This window comes from Scylla paramamosain, unplaced genomic scaffold, assembly GCF_035594125.1.
Source record: "Scylla paramamosain isolate STU-SP2022 unplaced genomic scaffold, ASM3559412v1 Contig69, whole genome shotgun sequence".
Taxonomy (NCBI): domain Eukaryota; kingdom Metazoa; phylum Arthropoda; class Malacostraca; order Decapoda; family Portunidae; genus Scylla; species Scylla paramamosain.
The window spans coordinates 373,276-394,671 of NW_026973734.1; the positions used below are offsets into that span (position 1 = coordinate 373,276).

At 41.0% G+C, this 21,396-nt stretch overlaps 1 long non-coding RNA gene across 8 annotated transcripts in view; it reads left to right on the top strand.

Moving 5' to 3' along the window:
• LOC135098588 (uncharacterized) overlaps window positions 1–21,396 on the top strand; it is an 85,008-nt gene that overhangs the window by 5,852 nt on the left and 57,760 nt on the right. For 3 of the 8 annotated variants that reach the window (XR_010267148.1, XR_010267146.1, XR_010267147.1), the window contains exon 1: window positions 13,326–13,741. This is a non-coding gene — a long non-coding RNA (uncharacterized LOC135098588). Of the gene's footprint in view, window positions 1–8,251; window positions 8,337–13,325; window positions 13,742–21,396 lie in introns of those variants that run through there. The other 5 variants (XR_010267143.1, XR_010267144.1, XR_010267142.1 and 2 more) reach the window with 4 other exon arrangements.

Below are 21,396 nucleotides of genomic sequence, written 5' to 3' on the forward strand. Positions count from 1 at the left end.
CTACAAGGCACAAGTTGGTAATTTTTTTTCTTTTCTTTTCTTTATTTTTTTTTTTTTGGGGGGTGTTAGTTCAGTATATGATTGCACCTGATACCTGTTTGTTTGTTTGTTTGTTTGTTTGTCTGTCTATCTATCTATCTATCTATCTATCTATCTGTGCCTGCATATTGATCTATATCTGTTTATCCTGCCTTTCTGTCTGTCCTCCAGTCTGTTTGTCTGTCTGTTTGTCTATCTATCTGCCTGTCTGTGTCTGTTTATCTACCTATGTATGTATGTATGTATGTATGTCAGGTCAAACTAGCCAGACATGCACAGTTAGCGAGTTGAATATCAGAAGGTACCATTTCCATTCAGCGGTGCAGCCCACACCTCAGCGCGCGCGGGAAGGCGGGGGGCGGGGAACACTGGCATCTTTAAGATCAGCCTTTCATCTCACCTTGCAGTGTGGTTTCCTCAGCCCGTGATTCTATTGGCGGGAGGGACGGGGGAGCAGTGTGGAGTGCGGAGTAGTGGAGTCTTTGGAGCACCACGACCCAAGCCGATTTGCAGGAGTGGATTACTTGGCGGGGGAGACTCAAGCATTGTGAAAGGATTAAGCTGCCAAAATTACACGATTTTCAAGCCGTCCTAAGCCTCAGTATCTCCCCCGCACGAGTGAGCACACCGCACTGGTCCAACTGACGCCGGTAAACCCTTGCAATTTGGACTTAGCGTAAAATGTAATGAATACCATTGACTTGATTCGTTTGCTTCTCTCACGTGTGGAGGGAGTCACCACTGGGGGTTTTAGTTCTGTAGACTTAGGTGTTTAGTATGTTTAGTCAGTTACTTTTGCCAGGCTTTAAAGGACCTTACTGGAGTTTTCAAGGGTGTTTTTTTTATGATTCTAGTGATAGTTTAGTAAGATTGAAAGGATATATATATCATTGGTTTTCATGTTTTTTTTTTTTTTATGATTCAAGGAAATTTTATATAAGTTTTCATGGGCTTTTCATGATTCTAGTGACAATTTAACAAGAATCCAGAGGGAGTTATTAGTTTTCAAGGACGTTTTCATGATTGTGATAACAGTTCAACTAGGAATTTTCAAAGGTGTTCTCCAGCATTCAATACCACTAATGAGAAAAACACGCTTTAAGAATCCGATTAACCGTCCCCTGGCCTTAAAAAAAAAATAAATAAATAAAATAAATAAATAAATAAATAAATAAAAAATAATGAGACAGCAAAGTACGAATACAGGGTTTTCTGGTACTGAAGTCAAGGTCAGTGGCAGTAATATCCTCTACATCCACACACACACACACACACACACAACCACCCACCCACCCACCCACCCACACACACACACAACCACCCACACACACACACACACACACACACAACCACCCACCCACACACCCACACACACACCTCGCAGCGACTGTCACCCACCAGCGTCAAATATTCAGCAGTGTAAGTTAAAAAATGAGGACGTAAGGACACGCTGACGCCCTTTCTCCTTATGCCCGTGTTTAGAAGCGCTCTGCTCCCTCACTAGTGTTTTCCAGCGCGACAGAGACACTTAGCCGTGTTTTCAAGGGTGTTTTACCTGTTAATAATGTAGAAATCATGTTAACGTGTCGCTAGAATAATAAAAAGGTACCTTTGAAAACCCGTGTCATTTGAACTAAAGAATTTTGAAAGTAGTGGAGGTGCGGCGCAGAGATGTTGCAGGTTAGGTCAGATAAGGTTAGACTAAGTAAGGTTATGTCAGATAAGGTTAGGTTAGGTGAGATAAGGTTAAGCTTACATTAAATTGGATTAGTATGACGTAGGATAAGACAGGTTAGGTTAGGTAAGGTTAGGTCAGATAAGGTTAGGTTAGGTTAGGTGAGATAAAGGTTAAGCTTACATTAAGTTGGGTTAGAATGACGTAGGATAAGACAGGTTAGGTTAGGTGAGATAAAGGTTAAGCTTACATTAAGTTGGGTTAGAATGACGTAGGATAAGACAGGTGAGGTTAGGTGAGATAAAGGTTAAGCTTACATTAAGTTGGGTTAGGATGACGTAGGATAAGGCAGGTTAGAACAGGACACAGATGGATCAGTCTAGACAATCATGACTCACCACAAGACTAATTACCTTGGCTAATCTTTATCTGGTTTATCTTTTTTTCATTTCCTCCTCACTCGCCTACTGTCTGTCCCTGTGTGTCTCTCTCTCTGTCTCTCTTTCCCGTCTTTATTACCCTCAGTTACCAGGTCGAGTGCTAAGACACCCTAAAAACACCTTTAAACACCCTAAAATACCCCAAAAACGTCCTTAAACACCCTTAAATCATGCTAAAATCTTAAAACATCCTTAAAACACTCAAACACCCTAAGGCACCCTAAAACATCCTTAACTCATGCCAAACGACCCTAAAACAACCTTAAAACACACTTAAACACCTTAAAAACATGCCAAACTATCTTAAAACACTAAAAACACCCTTAAAACACCTAAAAACACCTTAAAACACCTAAAAACATGCTTAAACACCCTAAGACACCCAAAAACACCCTTGAACACCTTAAATCGTGCCAAATGACCCTAAAACATCCTAAAAACATCTTAAAACACCCTTAAAACCCTTTATTAACCCGAGGCATGCCCACTGAGAATATCGTAAGCTCACCATTTCCTCCAAATTTTTTTTTTTTCTATCATCAGTCACTTTTTTTTTTCATTCACGTTTTCCCTTTTCCTGCGCCACAGTTTTCCTGACACGGCCGTTATCGCGTCCACTGGAAAGAGGGAGGGAGGAGTGGGAGAGGAACAGGTGAGGGAAGAACGGGAGGGAAGGGAGGGAAGGACGGAGTCGAGGGAGGTAGGAGGAACGAGGGAACGAGGAAGGGAAGGAGAGAGGGAGGGAGGAGGGGACAAAGAGAGAACGAGGGAGGTAGGAGGGAAAAAAGGAAGAAGGGAGGAAGGGACAAGGAGAGGACGAGGGAGGTAGGAGGGAAGAAGGAGGGAGGGAGGGAGAAGGGGACGAAGAGGGGGTAGAGGGGACAAGGAATGGACGAGGGAGATAGGAGGGAAGAAGGAGGGAGGGAGGGAGAAGGGGACGAAGAGGGGGTAGAGGGAGAAGCGGATGAGAGAGGTAGGAAAATACCCCTTGATGGCTTCGCTGATTCGTAAGCGCGACGTGTCCTCATAAAAAGGCTTCACGCTTCACGCTTCACGCTTCAGGTAGTAAAGCGAGGCTGCACCGAACACCTGAGCGAGACACCGGCCGGCCCCACCTGTGTGTTGCACTGGCGAGGCAATCAAGGCGCCGCAGCATCTCTTGCAACACACACACACACCCTTGCTGCATTATCCTATCAGCATTACCACCCCTTAAGCCTACACCAGAACAAAAAAGAAAAAAAAAATCCTCAACTTTTCTCCTGTTTCTGTGACTTACCCGTCTATTCCATGCCAGGGACAAGACCTTCCCCGTATTCAGAAACGCTTTGTTCTCTCACCACGACTATTTTCAAAGGCCACAGAGATGACTAGGCAGGTTCTCAAGATTGTTCCTCCCGTTGATAATGGGAAAAACTTTGTTCATCTGTCACTAGCACCGTAAAAACACCCTCAAGAACCTGTGAAGCTTTAAATATAGCACACCCATTTAAAAGTGGTGTAGGTGCGGCGCTCAAGTATTGTGGAATATGGTTCTAAGCGCTACACGTACATGAGGTTGCAGCGAATACGTGAATCAGTACCGAAGGGCAATGAAGACACGAGTGAAACAGTAAACACCCTCGCGAGGCTTACGAGTGGGGTGGGCGTGGGGGGAGGGTGGGGAGGTCAAAGTGTAATTAATACTGAAGCGGGAACCATCATGATTGTTTTTACCCACTCAGTAATCACCGAGAGGTCATTAATAAAATAACACCAGGGGGCTGTTTCACCAACATTAATCCTGTTACCCGCCACCTGTCTTACGCGCGCTAATTAACTGGAAGGGGGGATGTAGGAACAAGGGAGGGGGCGTGGGAACATGGAATCGGGGCATGGGAGATAGTGGAGACACGGGAGAGGGCGTAGGAACATGAAAGAGAGGGAAGAAACAATGGGAGAGGGGTGTGAGAACATGGGAGGAGGCGTGGGAACGAGAGAGGAGGAGTGGGATCATGGGAGGCACCGCAGGGTGACACTGGAAGATGCACCACGTGGGAGATCGCAAGGAAAGAGAGAGAAACAGGAAGGACACATGAAGGAAGGATACACAGAGAAACAGAGAGAAACGGGAGGAAGAAATCATGAAGGAGGTGAACAGGAAAACAGATAAGCAAGCAGGAAAGAAGAGGGAAAGAGAGAGAGAGAGAGAGAGAGAGAGAGAGAGAGAGAGAGAGAGAGAGAGAGAGAGAGAGAGAGAGAGAGAGAGGCAGAGTGGATGGGGGAGGGAAGTTTATAAGGTGGATGTGTGGATACGTGGTCTGTGGATTCTGGGAGAGTGATGCGTGAGAGTCTGAGGTGAGATCGATCAGTGGCTGGACTAGACACAAGTCTGCACCTGTGCATGCATCTCAACAGCCACGGCTGTGCAGCTTTAGCAGCATTCCCTTGAGCTTGAGCTTGTAACTTTGCGTGCTTCGGTATCAGCGTCGCCTCACAGAAATCTCGTTAACAGTCATCTCACACGAAGCTGTAAGAGAAAAGTTTCATTTAACGGTGAAGGTCCAGACAGCAGTACAAGGAACACAGGCTAATGACATAACAACCGTGCACTTACCAGAACAATGCTTTGAAGGTTTAATGATTGTAGTGGTAGTTTATCAAGGGTTGTACGCCATTAGTGAGATAAATACCTATCAAAACCTAACTGGTCATCCCTGTGGCTCCTGAAGAGAGTTACTATGAAATGACGTGGTATAATGTCAAACAGGATACGAGTCTAAGCAGACACGTCTGCGCTGCACCTACATCACATTCAAAAGGCTATAGTTGAATTGATGCGGGTTTTAAGGGTGTTTTTATGATTCAAGTAACGAATTAACAAGATTTCTACATTATTAGTAGCTGAAACACTCTTGAGAACTTGGCTAATCATCTCTGTGGCCTTGGAAAATAGTCATGAGAGAGCAAAACGTTTCAGAATACGAGTCTTGCTGTTAGACAGGCGATATCAGCTCCTTCCTTTCCTGGGCTCCATTCACATCCTTATCTTGAGAGTGTGTCAGTAATGCAGCCAGACACCACACTGCATTGCTCCCTATGTGTGTGTGTGTGTGTGTGTTCTGAATCACTGAATTTAAAGCTAGACAGTGCATGTTTCGACGGCACGAATATAAACAAGGATATTTTACGTGTAGAGTCGGTGTTAGATTTCCATATATATATATATATATATATATATATATATATATATATATATATATATATATATATATATATATATATATATATATATATATATATATATATATATATATTACCTTTCATACGCATACGATGTATGCGTAACGACAGCACGAGCGTAAACAAGGATATTTTAGCTGTAGTAACCCCTGTCAACCTTCCATATATTTCACCATTCATTCCTTTTCACAGTAAAACATTAACATTTACCCTTTTCCTTCACAAACCCCACCTGGCCTTGAAATATAAGCTAACCACTGGACGTCCCGTCTGAGAATAAGTTCTGCTTCTTCACCCCACAGGCAGACATGCGGTAAACTAAACGGAATTACATCGCGTGCAATGACTTCACAGAAAACCCACAATGAAGCTTGTGAATCCGCGGGTCGAGCTGGCATGAGCGGGGCGTGCGTGTCAGAATGATGCAGCCTCGTATGATGGCCCTTCATTTCACTTCAGTTTTGGAATAATATCACTGGTATGGATATATTACATTAATTATTTAGGATCAGCTGCCGCATCGCAACCGTCTGTGTGTGTGTGTGTGTGTGTGTGTGTCGAGCGAGGACTGGTCAGCGATGATATGCTTTTTGTGCGTGTCCGTGTATGCAGACGAGCTTCGAATTATTAAACCTTCTCTCTGATGAACCTTACTAGATGGAATAACGTAGAACTTAGAAGAGTATTTTCAAAAGTTTTTGTCTTATTTTTATATTTTGATAGACTGGTTTTTAAGTGTTTTATGATACTAGTTTTGCAAGAACTCTGCTTCACTGCCGTCATATATTTGCTTCATATGAAAGACCACAGCGTTGAAATATGAAACTTACTCGTATGTGTCATTCATTATTGACTTCCTCGCTTTATTTATCCCTAGTAGGTCGGCTGCTCTTATATGTTGTCGTAGATAACTGTGCATCCCCTTTCTCGCGCCTTAACCTAAATTTATCAGTCTACCTGTCCATCAATCTATCTGCTTTCTCACTATCGACTGACTGACTGAAATGCCATCCCAAATCAGTCAATTTAATCTTTCTCTCTACCGACTGACTAAGTGAAATGCCACAGGGTTTGAGTATGTGCTAAACCTTAGCGGGAACTTGCTGCTTTTTGCCTGCTAAATCCAAGATCCCTCCTGATCCCACTGAGACTGCATCTGACATTGGGGTTGCAGCATACCGCACATGATGAACTAATTTGGGACGAGTTTTCTCAGTGGCAATTTTTTTCATTATTGATACCTGATATGAAGAGATAGGCCAACTATGGGGACACATGACCTGCTTGGCGGAGGTCTGCGCTCTCTCATTGCTTTATAGTTGGGCTGTTCATCGCTTCTGCCATTTCCTTTTGTGTCCTCAACTAATTTCCTATTTACAACATTTTTTTTTTTCAGTATCATTCGCAAGTGTGTGTGTGTGTGTGTGTAATGAGATACAAAACACTGTCAACCTATAGGGTGATATATTTCATATTCCGTTACGGTGATCACCGACGAGGAAGAAGAGTCAGACCCAGGACGTCACAGTTCCCCCACAAAGAGGAAGCGTCAGTGGTACTTTCAAGGTTTTAATCAAGAGTAGATGGAGCAAGTGGAATTTACAAGGTCATGACAACTGAAGGAGCGAAGCACATGTTGCTGTTCCTGAACAATATCTTGAAAAAAGTTGATGAAATGAATACTGAATTTCAAACAGTCTTTCAGAATGCACAAACTATACAAGGCCATCTGCAGTATGTATCGAAACATCATGGCTACGTTCATTAAGGATGAAATCTTGGTTAGTGAGAAGCTGTCAACAATTGATCCAACTGATTCAAAGAATTACAAAGACCTAAAAGACATTGATCTAGGTGGCAGATGTGAAGCAGCGTTAATGACAGAGTGTCTAGGGAAAAATGAAAGTAGGTTTAGATCAGACTGCTTAAAGTTTTGTCTTAGAACTTTCCTGTCAGATACGCAAAAGGTTTCCTGTAGAAGAAGACAGCGTCATTGCTTTGTTGCAGTGTATGGATCCGCAGGAATCAACAAGTCCTGAAAGACAGCTGAAGTCCATCATTAAACTTGTTTTAAAATGTCCTTCTCTGGTGGCTGAGCATCAGCTTGATGATTCACAGGAAGAATGGCGGGTCCTGCCTTGGCCAAAGGAGTTAGGTACTCCATTCTGTGTTCAGTTTGGAGGTGCCAACATTTTGGCACGATCTCAGAACTATATTGCATGGATATGGGCAGCCAAAATTTAGAGTTTTGTCTCATATTATGTGCGGCCAGCTGGTATTGCCACTCTCTTCAGCTAGTGTTCAAAGAGTATTTTCCAAACTGAATTTGATCAAAACAAAACAAACAAACAGCCTGAAAAATCGGAGTGTAGTGTGAAGGCTTCTAGCCAAACAAGCCATTACACGGCAAAATTCTGTATGCTTCACTCGGAATCCGCCAACGTGTGTAGTACAAGAAGTAAAAAAAAGAAACTGCTATAAAAAATATAAAGATTTATTGTCAAAGCAGCCCACAGTAACACTTCCTTTTGACTCTGAATGCGAAGATAACCTGTAAGATGTTGTTTTTTTTTGTATTCTTTTTACAAGGAAAACCCAGGGCACACAACACCACAAACACGGAAAGCAAGTTTTTTTTTTTTCTGTATTCACGGAATAACGACCTACAATAAAGATTTTCTTAAGTTTACCTTTTATTTGTAAGACACGTTTTCTGTTGTGTAATAAAGTAACTATGTACTGTATAGTTGTACCGTTAACATATTTTGCCATTTTTAATATAAAGATGAACATTTAATAAGATTATTTCGCATAATGGTCTACCTTGAAAAGAAAAAAAAAAAAAAAGATATTGATCTTCAAAAATTTGTAATATGTTTTCCCAAGCGGTGGCAACATTCGTCGACAGCTATCAGTAACAGTGCGCAGTGGTGGACGTAATTAACTCACAGCCACGCAAAGTAAGTAAAGACACCCACGGCTTATATCCAGATCTCTCATTTCATTTTCTGGCCATGGGAAGAGAGTACGGAGACTGTCATTAGTATAAAGTGGTCAGCGGCAACGGGTAGTGAGGAAGGGGCGCTGTGTGAGGCTAGCTATATACCCTCTCTCTCTCTCTCTCTCTCTCTCTCTCTCTCTCTCAAACCATATATGAATCTCTAACGAAGCATAGGTCTTCACGGCTGAATAAATGCAAATGTTATTATTTGTAGTGTATTGGTAAGTATTGTAGCCGTAATGTTAGTCGAGGCTGGTTGAGTGGGGACGGTGCAAGGGGGTATACACACACACACACACACACACACGAAAAAAAAAAAAAAGTGTCAGAAACGTTATAGCTTATTCACATACGTATTTTCCCATTAATGGGGAGTTTTGAGAACGAGTGGTTGTCACCAGGAGGCAGACCAAACCTTTCTCTCACATACAAGCAATATCAGATATACCTACAGTGTTATTCTATTTACATGAAGATGCAATGGGCTTATATAATATATTTTTCTACGTAATCCCTTCTAAGTAGTAACACAAGTAAACTCAAACTCTTTTCATGAACAAATGTATCTAAGTTGATTTTCTAGTGAATCTGCATTTAGATTTATTTGGTCATCTTAAGATTTCCAAATGAATACACTCTTGATTGGAAACGTCTTAATCTAGACGACAGTAAACATAAAGGCAACATGTCTGTGACAGTCAAAAGTACAAAGTACATACATCTCCTTCCTAGTTTATGGAAACGGCAATTTTAATAAAGAAAAAGTTGGCACCTCGAGTGTCCTGGCGATAGTAATGGTGTATCTCTAACCAAAACAAACACCTGACTCGGCCGCGCTGCTTGAACTTAAGAAACACGTTGTTGGACAAGAAGCTGAATGTTGGTGCGGTGCCCATCTCCACTACGCCCTAAACAATGGATTACGGCAGCTGGACACTACAGCAGCAGCAGGATCGCCTGAGAGATGTTTGTTTTGCTTCTCCATTACTTTGTTGCTCGCTTCGTGAGAGGGATGCTAAAATACCCACAAAAAAAAAAAAAAAAAAAAAAAGCTAGAGCTATATATCACGATGTTAGTGAGTAGGTTGTGTCATACTATATAGTGCAGTGTGATTGTTTATTTTTTTCATCGTCCAAATCAATAGTTTTTATACTTGTAATATGCTTTATTTAAGATAATGCTAGCAGTTTACTCGATAATCACACACAAAAAAAATAAATAATTTGACCACATTCTGTCAATATTATCCATACCGGATATTGAAAAGTCGATACATCATTTCAATAGTATCATGATGGTCAATGTTCTGTGCATCTTTACGCACCTGGGATTTACTACAACAATATTTTAGCTCTCTTTCCTACAGTTAGATGAGCACCAACGACATCTAGCGGTTGAGTTCCGAAAACTCCCCATTCCTCCCAATCTCACTGCCTTCGTACCTAGCCTAACTTAAACCAAGCAGGTAATTTCCCGCACACAGGAACGTTCTGCTCTCACCACAACTGTTTTCAAAGGCCACGTACATAAATTAGCCGGGTTTTCGAGTGTTTCTTCCCCTCCTTCATTACTATTAGTCATTATTGCTGTTATTATTATCATCATCATTATTGAAGCTGCTATAATTATTGGTATTATCTTTATTGAAATTATTATTTTTTTTGTTATTATTATTATCATCATTATTATCATTATTATTATTATTATTGCTGTTGTTATTATTATTTCCATTATTATTATCATTATAATTATTTTGCTATTATCATTATTAATGTTATAATTAGCATTACTGCTACTACACTACTATTACTATTACTAATACTGCGATTGCTATTATCATTACTATCACTATTCTGTTATTATTGTTGTTGTTAGCAATGTTATTTAAGCCATGTACGCGAAGAATAACCGATGTGTATTGGAATAAACTTCTGAGTCTGAATCCGAATCTATCAAGAATATAGAAAACTTATTAATCTGTCATTAGAACCATAAAAACACCCTGAAAAACCCTTGTCACTTCAGTTCACTACGTAGAGCAGCTTGGCAGTAGTGGAGATGCGGCGCAGAAGTGGTTCTCAATAAGGTTTAATACTTGATACTTCACCCTGTTAGCCTAATAAAACAATCCAGCATTTAACTGTTCCCCTTTAACGTAACGAGGGCTCGAGGACAGGGCTGCTGCTGCTGCTGGTGTTCCCCTGCTGGCCTCGTCTGGCGAATAGTTGCAAAAATGGTGTTCCTAGCATTCCTAACTTTTTTTGCAAGATTTTTAAATGATAATTTGCATCCGTTGTGTGCATTATACGTATGATGCTTCTGCTTCACCTCACCGCCGCTGTCTCCTCCTCCTCCCCCTTCTTTCCTTCTTTCCTTCTTTCCTCCTTTTTATTTATTTTTTTCTTATTTTCTCTTCAGTTTTTTTTTTCTCTTTTTCTCTTGTTCTTTTTCATCTTTCCATCCTTGTTCTCTCGTTGCCGTCGTCGTCGTCGCTGTTGTTGTTGTTGTTGTTGTTGTCGTTGTTGTTGCTGTTTCCTTTTCTCCTCCTCCTTCTCTCCTCTTTCTTCTCTCCTTTTCTTCTCACCTTTCCTTTCTTTTCTTTTCCTTTCCTTTCCTTTCCTGTGTTCGCTTCTCCCATCCTCTTATCTTCTGCAATTTCATTTCATTTCGTTTCATCTCGTCTGCTTCTTTCACCTTCTTCCCTTAACCCTCCCTCCCCTCTCTCTCTCTCTCTCTCTCTCTCTCTCTCTCTCTCTCTCTCTCTCTCTCTCTCTCTCTCTCTCTCTCTCTCTCTCTCTCTCCCACATGCAGCTGCAAGGAATAAGTTGAAGGCACGGGGAGGAGAGGAAGGAAGAATGTATAGGTATTAAAGGCAATGTTCTTGGTTATACAGTTTTGTGAGGGCGTGTTGGAGATCCGAGGTGCAGCCCTGCCAGGAGGGAAATAATGAGGCAAAAGTGAAGCAGCGAAGGAGGAAACAAAGAGGAAAGTATGACAAACGTACGGGGAAAAGAATGTAAAAAGGGGATAACGAGATAGAAAGAAAAGAGGATAATGTACTCTTTCGTAAATGGGAGAGTAGAGAATAAATAAATGGAAAAAAATGAGGAAACAGAGAGGAAAGTATGACAAACGGACGGGGAAGAGATTTAAAATGGATAATGAGGTAGAAAGAAAAGAAAATATGTTTTTGCGAAGATAGGAGAACAGAGAATAGGTAAATAAAAAAAAAAATGAGGTACCGAAAGGGGAAACAAAGAGGAAAACAATGACAAATGGACCACGAAAGAGTCAAAATCGATAACGAAGGAAGGAAGGAGGAAAAATAACATAGACTTACGTAATGACAGTAAACAAGGAAATAGGAAAATGGGAAATGAATAAAAATAAGAGAGAGAATAAAAGAAGACATCTCAGGCAGAAAGCAGAAAAAAAATGGCTGACAAAATTTAATTAAAATGATGTTTTTGTTTCTTTGATGTCCAAGAGAAATAAATGTTATGCAACGAAAAAAAAAAAACAATTACGCTGTTAGAATTTACTTTGTTAAATTCTAATTAATGGTACCCATAGTCGAGAGAGAGAGAGAGAGAGAGAGAGAGAGAGAGAGAGAGAGAGAGAGAGAGAGAGAGAGAGAGAGAGAGAGAGAGAGAGTGAGAGAGAGAGAGAGAGAGATTAGGAAGTTTTTTTTAATGAAACTGGAAGATTTTATGCCACTAAAATATGAAGTAGCCAGTTTATACTAAAAAGTTAATTACATCTCTCTCTCTCTCTCTCTCTCTCTCTCTCTCTCTCTCTCTCTCTCTCTCTCTCTCTCTCTCTCTCTCTCTCTCTCTCTCTCTCTCTCTCTCTCTTCATTTGTTTCAGGTCTATTTATAAAAGTCTTATTTATCGAGTGTGAAGATAAGAGAGAGAGAGAGAGAGAGAGAGAGAGAGAGAGAGAGAGAGAGAGAGAGAGAGAGAGAGAGAGAGAGAGAGAGAGAGAGAGAGAATTATTTATGCTGTAGTCGAACAAAACAATTTCCACGTAATTCAAACAGGTACTAGATTGTGAGCTAAATAAATAGATAAAAAAAAAGAAAGAAAACTGAAACGAAAGTGTAAAATGTGTTCATGTAGAGCTGGAAACAAATCTGTACCATCAAGATATACTTGTGTGTGTGTGTGTGTGTGTGTGTAGTGGGTCTGAATAACTGATGGTGGTGGAAGAGCGGATGAGTGAGGACTGAAATAAAGATTAAACTGTAGCGAGAAATGGGAGGAAGTGGTCGAGTGGTTGGTTACTTGCATAAGATCATAAGAAAAAAGGGAAGCTGCAAGAAGTTAGGTGGTTGTGGTGGTGTTTGAAGTGGTGGCTGAAGTGGAGGGCGAGGTGATTGGCTGGTTGGGTAGTCAAGTGGTTGCAGTGGTGTCTGGGAGGTAATGGGTGGTTGAGGGGTGCAGGGGTGAAAGGTACTTGAGTGGTTGGTAGTGGGAGATGGTGGCTGTGGAGGGAGAGTGGATGATTGTGGATGGATGGTGAAAGGAAGGCGTTACGAGAAGAACAACGGTCATTACTTATCACCACTGCTACTACTACTACTGCTATTACTACTACTACTACTACTACTACTACTACTACTATCCCTACTACTACTACTACTACTACTACTACTACTACTACTATCACTACTACCACTACCACTACTACTACTACTACTACTACTACTATTGCCACAACTACTATTACCGCTACTACTACCACTACTACTAACTACTACTACTACTACTACTAATACCACAAGTAACGTCATTTACCATCACCATCATTTCTTCCCTCATTATCTTCAATTGTGGTTTCCCCTCCTGCTTACTCGTGGTTTCCTTAGTCTCTCATTTTCCGCAGCTTCAGTTTGCCTTTCCTTTCCAACCCGAGGCTTCATCTTTTCTGCGCTGTGTTGATTTATTATTACCGCTATGCATTCCTAACCTGAAACACGTTACATTTGATAATTTCAACGTGTGTTTCTGTGTAGTGTACCACGGAATATTTTTTTTATTTATCCAAGATCTCTAACTGGAGCTTTATTTACAGAAATGATGGTAGGGCTGGCAGCGATGTGAGTGAGGAGGACGCCACCGGCGGAGTCACTGGCAGTAGTGCTGACGGAGTGACAAGAGAAGGAAGTAGTGCCAGTGGAAGAGGAGATGGAGCAGGAAAAAAAACATTAGTACCGCCGCCACCGCCAGCAGGAGGAAGGGGGAGAGGCGGCCCCAGGAAGTACAACATCCCAGCAGTGAGCTGAAGAAGCTTGACCAACTGTTTGTTTCCGAGGACGACAAGGTGACGTATGATCGCCGCCAGACGCCTTCTTACCCAGCAGGTACGTGGCATAGGGCAAGGAGGCTATCTAGTCTAGGGTAGCGAGCAGAATGCTACTTAAAAATGTCAAATACTAGGATGTGTTGATTGTTTGCGATAGTTCTGTTTTGTATTGTTCCTTCTCTTTCTTCCATCACTACGCAGGACAAGGGGGATCATGTAGTCTGGGGAACCTCTCAAAGGGCAGAATGTGTTGATAGCTTCCACTTGTATTTTAGCTGTAGGTCACCTCCTGTTACTGTTTTTTTTTTTTTTTTTATAGTATCACAGCTTTTCTACAGTAACTCCTGTTTCCTCCCTCCCTTTCTCTACTGTTACAAACATTCCGTAATGAAAAATGTGGTGAATTTCTCGAACCCCGTAAAATGTGTGCTTTAAGAGTTTCAAATCGACAACAGTATACATTTGCCTGCATGTGTTCGTATTTCGTAACATTCAAAGCTTATTCTTGGCCATGTTTCTCTCATGCAGGGGAGTTTGGCAAGTGCAGAGAACGGCACGTAAAGTTTTGCAGTTCGCTTCCGTTGCTTCAGATACTTAAATCACGCACACACACACACACACACACACACACACACACACACACACACACACACACACACACACACACACACACACACCATTTTATTTTCTTCCCAAACTTATCACCAACTTTACAGCGGCGCTTATTGAAGGAACTTTTAGCAACAAATTTATAATGCGTGAAGATATATATGGAAAAATTGTCAACGGCTTGTTCACAGAGTTCTTATAAATCTAGGATGTGATTTTGCGCAATTTTTTATTTATTTATATTTTTCTTCATGATCATAACGTACTAATTTTGAGGCATATACATTTCTGGGCAACAATTATACTTTTTTCAAATAACGATCCGCACAACGAAGCGATTAGCATTGACATTAATGAACTGAAGTAATTTAACCCAAGTCGGAGGGAAACGTCATTCAGCATTATCCCAAGCAAGGCCCTTAACAGCGTCCATGGTGTGGCACTGAACAAACTCCTGTAATTCAACGAACTAAAAATCTTAATTATTATAAGAGAGAGAGAGAGAGAGAGAGAGAGAGAGAGAGAGAGAGAGAGAGAGAGAGAGAGAGAGAGAGAGAGAGAGAGAGAGAGAGAGAATTATTATGAGACAGAGAGAGAGAGAGAGAGAGAGAGAGAGAGAGAGAGAGAGAGAGAGAGAGAGAGAGAGAGAGAGAGAGAGAGAGAATTTTTTTAATAATAAGTCACAAACTAGAACGTACTTTCTCTCTCTCTCTCTCTCTCTCTCTCTCTCTCTCTCTCTCTCTCTCTCTCTCTCTCTCTCTCTCTCTTGCAACACTGCTACCCAAATTGTCACGTTTCTAGATTGCAACACTACTACTACTACTACTTACTACTACTATTACTGCTGCTGCTGCTGCTGCTGCTGCTACTGCTGCTGCTGCTGCTGCTGCTACTATTACTACTACTACTACTACTACTACTATTATTACAATACTACTATTACAATACTACTATTACACTACTACTGCTACTACTACTACTACTGCTACTTTTACTACTACTACTACTACTACTACTACTACTACAACAACTACCAATACTACTACCTGCTGGGCTGCTACTACTACTACTACTACCACTACTACTACTACTACTACTGATGCTGCTACTATTACTAATGCTACCACTACTTCTACTACTGCTACTACTACTACTACAACCTACTACTACTACTGCTGCTGTTGCTTCTGATACTGCTGCTGCTACTACTACTACTACTGTCTACTACTACTACTACTACTACTACTACTACTACTACTACTACTACAACTATTACACTACTACTACTACTACTACTACTATACTACTACTACTAGCGCTACTACTTCTACTACTACTTTTACTACTACTATTGACAGTTAGTAATCACAATACATTTAAAAACATAACACACGCGCGCACACACACACACACACACACACACACACACACACACACACACACACACACACACACACACACACACACACACACTCTCTCTCTCTCTCTCTCTCTCTCTCTCTCTCTCTCTCTCTCTCTCTCTCTCTCTCTCTCTCTCTCTCTCTCTCTTCCTACTTCTCCTTTTGTTTATGCAAGAATGAGAGAGAGAGAGAGAGAGAGAGAGAGAGAGAGAGAGAGAGAGAGAGAGAGAGAGAGAGAGAGAGAGAGAGAGAGAGAGAGAGAGAGAGAGAGAGAGAGAATTATGGTAAAGCAATATTTTGTTGCATACATAAAAGCAATCTGATTCTCTCTCTCTCTCTCTCTCTCTCTCTCTCTCTCTCTCTCTCTCTCTCTCTCTCTCTCTCTCTTTCACCGTTTGGCTGGATGGGTCGATGTAGCGGAGGCCAAAATACGGTGTTTGTACGAGGTTAAGATGAGAGAAAACGGTTTTCAGCAAGTCCTGTCCCGTCGTGGTATCCTGAAAGAGAGAACGGGAAGTTAATATAGAGTAAGTATCCTTATATTTTTAGCCTTGTTCTATGTGGATGCGGAAGAAATTTTTGGTATTTTAATATATTTGTGATAGGATTGATTTTTTTGTTGTTTTTTTCTTGTTAAATTGTCTAGTTTTTATGGGAAGTAAAGGTCTTGTTGTAATGTCGATGTTTTGCAGTTTTGTGTCAGTAGGCTAGAATAGATTAGGCATATTTGGGTTTCTATCGCTCTTGTATATAGATACTAATTCTTTTTTACATGTTCTGGTATGTGTTTAATATGGTTTTAGTTGTAATGTTTTTTGCATGATTTAGTGTTTAGTTGTAACGGGAAGTTTTAGTTTTGTTACAATGTCGATATTTTGGCGTGTTTTGGTTTGCGTGTTCGAGGAGCCTAGGATAGAACAGAGTAGCATCCTTATGATTTTAGCGCTAGTATCTATAGATATGCTAGAAATGTTATATATTTTGATATGAATAATATAAGGATTTGATTTTAGTGCTTTATTTTATGTATAATATTTAAAGAATCTGATTAAATATGGGTTGTACTTCAGTGTCGATATTTTGATACATGCTAGAGGCTTTCTGAATGTAAACAAAAAAAAAGGAATATTAGAATAAAGTAGAGAAGAATGAGGAAAAGAAAGATAAGGAAGACAAGGAGGAGGAGGAGGAGGAGGAGGAAGAGATGTAGGAGGAAAAAAATAATAAGACGAAGAGGAGAAGGAAAAAAGATAAGAAAGAAAGACAGAGAAGTAAAAAAAAAAATAAGAGGAGGAAGAGGAAGAGAACGAATAATTTGCGGTCAACTGTCGAAGAAGACGAGGAGGAGGAGGACGAGGAGGAGGGGTGGAGCCACTGTACAAGGAAAACGTGTGTGTGCGTGTTTCTTCTTCTTCTTCTTCTTCTTCTTCTTCTTCTTCTTCAATATAGTTTCAGAATGTGCAATATTTTTCTTTTATTTTAGTGTTCTATTTCCCCTCCCTCTGTTCGTCTGTGCCTCCAGTTTATTCCCCTTTACTCAGACCTTCTCTCCTTCTTCCTCCTCTCCCCATTAGCTGTTTTTTGCTCCCCTCCCATTTCATCTCTCTCTCTCTCTCTCTCTCTCTCTCTCTCTCTCTCTCTCTCTCTCTCTCTCTCTCTCTCTCTCTCTCTCTCTCTCTCCCCCCTTCCCTTCTTTTATCTGCTCTTCTTCCATTTTCCGTTTCCCCTTCCCTTCCTCTTCCCTTTCTTTCTTCCCTTTCTTTATCACTCTGCCTCGTATAACAACGAAGGAGACCGGAAAGAAAGCCAGTCTTTCCATAAACCTTTTCTTTTCGACCAGAGAGAGAGAGAGAGAGAGAGAGAGAGAGAGAGAGAGAGAGAGAGAGAGAGAGAGAGAGTTTGCAGTATGTACCTAGGCAGCCAGACGGACAGACAGACAAAGGGCATCAGAGAAAATATATATAACATTATTTATTTTACGATATTTTCTCACATTTTTTTTTTTAATAAATGTAGTGGCATTTCCTTTTCCAGTAATAGGTTTTGCAGTTCATCTTTACTAAACATTTTTGTTTCTTTTCTTTATTTTTTTCCCTTTCTGCCTTTTCTTTCCTCTAGAGTTGAGGTTTAAGAGTTTAATTTCGCTTTCTTTCATTAATATATATATATATATATATATATATATATATATATATATATATATATATATATATATATATATATATATATATATATATATATATATATATATATATATATATATATATATATATATATATATATATTCCTGCTTCTTCTTCTGTCTATGTTGTGGTTCCCTAGATGTTAAATGTATTCGTGTGTGTGTGTGTGTGTGTGTGAGTGATATTTTGTATTCAAGTCCATCCATCCTCTTGCCCCCCTTTTTTTTTTTTTTTTAAGTTTCCACTCCTCTATTTTTCTTTCCTCTGTCTCTCCCTCCCTCCCCTTTCACTACCACCACCACCAGCTTCGGGTCTCTCTCTCTCTCTCTCTCTCTCTCTCTCTCTCTCTCTCTCTCTCTCTCTCTCTCTCTCTCTCTCTCTCTCTCTCTCCTCCCATAAGCCTCACCTCCTTCCTTTTAAGCATCATCTCTCCTCCTCCTCCTCCTTTTCCTCCTCTGTCTCTTCTACTCTGTTCTCTGCAGCAGCCGTCCCAGTAACTTGCAAATGCATGTCTCCAGCCCTTCGTCCCTTCGTGCATTCAGTCTCCAGGGAGCGTTGCCTTGCTCCTCATACTCCACATCAGTTTCCGAGACCCTAGCTCAGATATTCTACCTGAAGTGCACGCCGAAGAAGATAATGGTCTGCCTGCCTCAATATTGTATGGGGTTAAATATTTCGTGTGATGTGCTGTACTAGGTTTGTGTTCCTGTGTCGGTGTGGGTGGTAAGGAAGGTAATAGTGCTTAAGATACCTGGAAATTCATTATATTTTAGAATACCTTAACTTACCTTACCCTACCCTACCCTACCCTACCCTACCTTGTCTCACATTCCCGTGCTTTGCCTCACCTTGCCTTGCCTAAAAGAAGGCGTATTTCACTGACTTGATGGCAGGGTGGCTGACGAGGAAGCTGAGGTGTAAATATTTCTATATTTTACCCTAACCTTACCCTACCTTACTTCACCTTACCATACCTTACCATACCTTACCTTCCCTAACTTACCTTAAAGAAGTAGAATCTCCCGAGATGTATTCCTTCCCCTAATCTACAGAGAGCGGAAAAGTAAAGGAAACTGTAGGTCGAGGCGAGGGAAGGAAATGGGTGGAAAGGAAAGGAGAACGGGAGACGCCCAGGGGATGACAGCAGAAGACGGATGACTCCAAAATGAGGAAGAAGCTCAATATAATAGCTAGGATTAGGGTAGAGGAGGGAAAATGTAGGGCGAGGGAAAGTATGAAGGGAAACTTCCAGGAGAAGCCAAGAGGAAGAAGGATTACACGTAAATGACATAGAGCGCAGGGAAGCGACAGTGTGTGAGGATTAGCCTGCAGGGAGAAAAGTGCCTGAGGAATAGAGGCAAGGATGAGAGAGAGAGAGAGAGAGAGAGAGAGAGAGAGAGAGAGAGAGAGAGAGAGAGAGAGAGAGAGAGAGAGAAAATCCAGAATGATAATTTATTTTTTCACGATGTACAGGTAGTTTGCGTGATCCCGTCATGTTAATTGTCCCTGGAGAGTAATGACGTGCCGATAAGGACCCCGCCTATAGGGAAGGATTGACACAAACACATATTGGTCTTCTATGGTCATCTTTGCACGCCAGGGAAGGCTGACGGAGAGCGGTAAAGAATAACACAACTCATTCTTAGATTCAGGAAGGAAACGTAACGATAAAAAAATATAATAATAATAAATAGATAAATAAATAAATAAATTTGAAAATTAAGAAAAAAAAATGTTGGGCTTGGGACACTCATCTTTGTAGAGGGAGAAGGCGTGTAACAGTACAGGGGTTAAGAAAACAGATTATGAAGAAAGTCTAAAGAGTGATTTTTATTTAGTATATCAACATAATAGAGGACACGAATATTCTATTTTTTGGAAGAAATATGACTGAGACTGACTACACGGAATTCCTCGTTAGCAAGAAACTGCTCCACTTTGAGAATCACACGAGGGAAATTAATGCAAAGCGATGAAACGTGAGCATCAGGCGGAGCTTCTTTCTGAATCGTGTTCTTGATTGGAGCACGCCACAATGCTGCCCCACCTTCAAATCACTTCCAAAATGAAGAACTTGTTTGGTTTTTGAGAAACTGAAAAGAAATATAAAAAAAAAAATAGATAAATAAATCAAATTAAAAACGTATATATTTTTAAAAAAGTACTACGTGGATTTGAGATATTTACTTTTATTTAAATTTTACGTGGTGGAGAAACTAGAAGCACCTCTCCACAGCCTCCCATGTGTACTGTCTCGCACCGTCAACACATCGTAGTACTTCCAATAAATGTTTATAGTCTACAAAAATTCCTCTCCCATTGTCCCCTGAATGTCTACACCTGTCGCCTGGCACACCGTTCCTGCCACACCTGTCCCAAGAGTCACAGGTGTGATGTCCTCTAACGTTTTTCCAGTCGGTATTTGTCGCCTCGCCTCGCGCCTACACTGAAGGGGATCACATCTCAGTGCTGTGGAATGATATGTTTGCTTTTTATAATTGTGCTGCTTTCGTTATCTTTGGCTCTCTGATCTTCCACCTCTCTCTCTCTCTCTCTCTCTCTCTCTCTCTCTCTCTCTCTCTCTCTCTCTCTCTCTCTCTCTCTCTCTCTCTCTCTCTCTCTCTCTCTCTCTCTCGGTCTCCTTGTTCTCGCCCTCGTCTTCTTTATGCACCTCTTTTTCTTTTACTTGCATTCCTCCTCTTCCTCCTCGTCCTCCTCCTCTTCCTCTTCCCCTTCCTTTTTCTCTTCTTCTTCTTCTTCCTCTTCCTTCTTCCTCATCCATTCTTTTCGCCTCATTTGCTTCCCCCAAACAGGAGATTTCCAAGCGTGGATTCAAATATCTGTTTTCTTTGACATAGATTAGACTTTCTGTTGCAGATAACGAGACTAAAACCTTTCGTCTCGCTTACTTGTTATTTACCTTTACTGTAATCACGCTATCGAGTGTGTTTCCGCTTCGACAAACACATTCATCCGGATTTCATAGATCTTGCTGGTTATCTACGTGTTACATGGTACACACACACACACACACACACACACACACACACACACACACACACACACACACACACACACACAATTAAACGAAACACAATGCATACAAGTACACAGTGCAAAACTACAAGAGAGACCAAGAGAGAGAGAGAGAGAGAGAGAGAGAGAGAGAGAGAGAGAGAGAGAGAGAGAGAGAGAGAGAGAGAGAAATTATTATGTACTCTTTTAGCTGATTGTAAATTATATGTAAGGATGAATATGAATAGCACACACACACACACACACACACACACACACACACACACACACACACACACACACACACACACCAGTAAACCTAACCCAATTGCAACCATTTTTGTTCCTATTTTGCGTTTTTGCGTTTATTTTCCTTGTGTGTGTGTGTGTGTGTGTGTGTGTGTGTGTGTGTGTGTGTGTGTGTGTGTGTGTGTGTGTGTGTGTGTGTGTGTGTTTTGGCTGTGTTGAGTATAATCCCACCCAAAAAATATACAAATATAGGACTT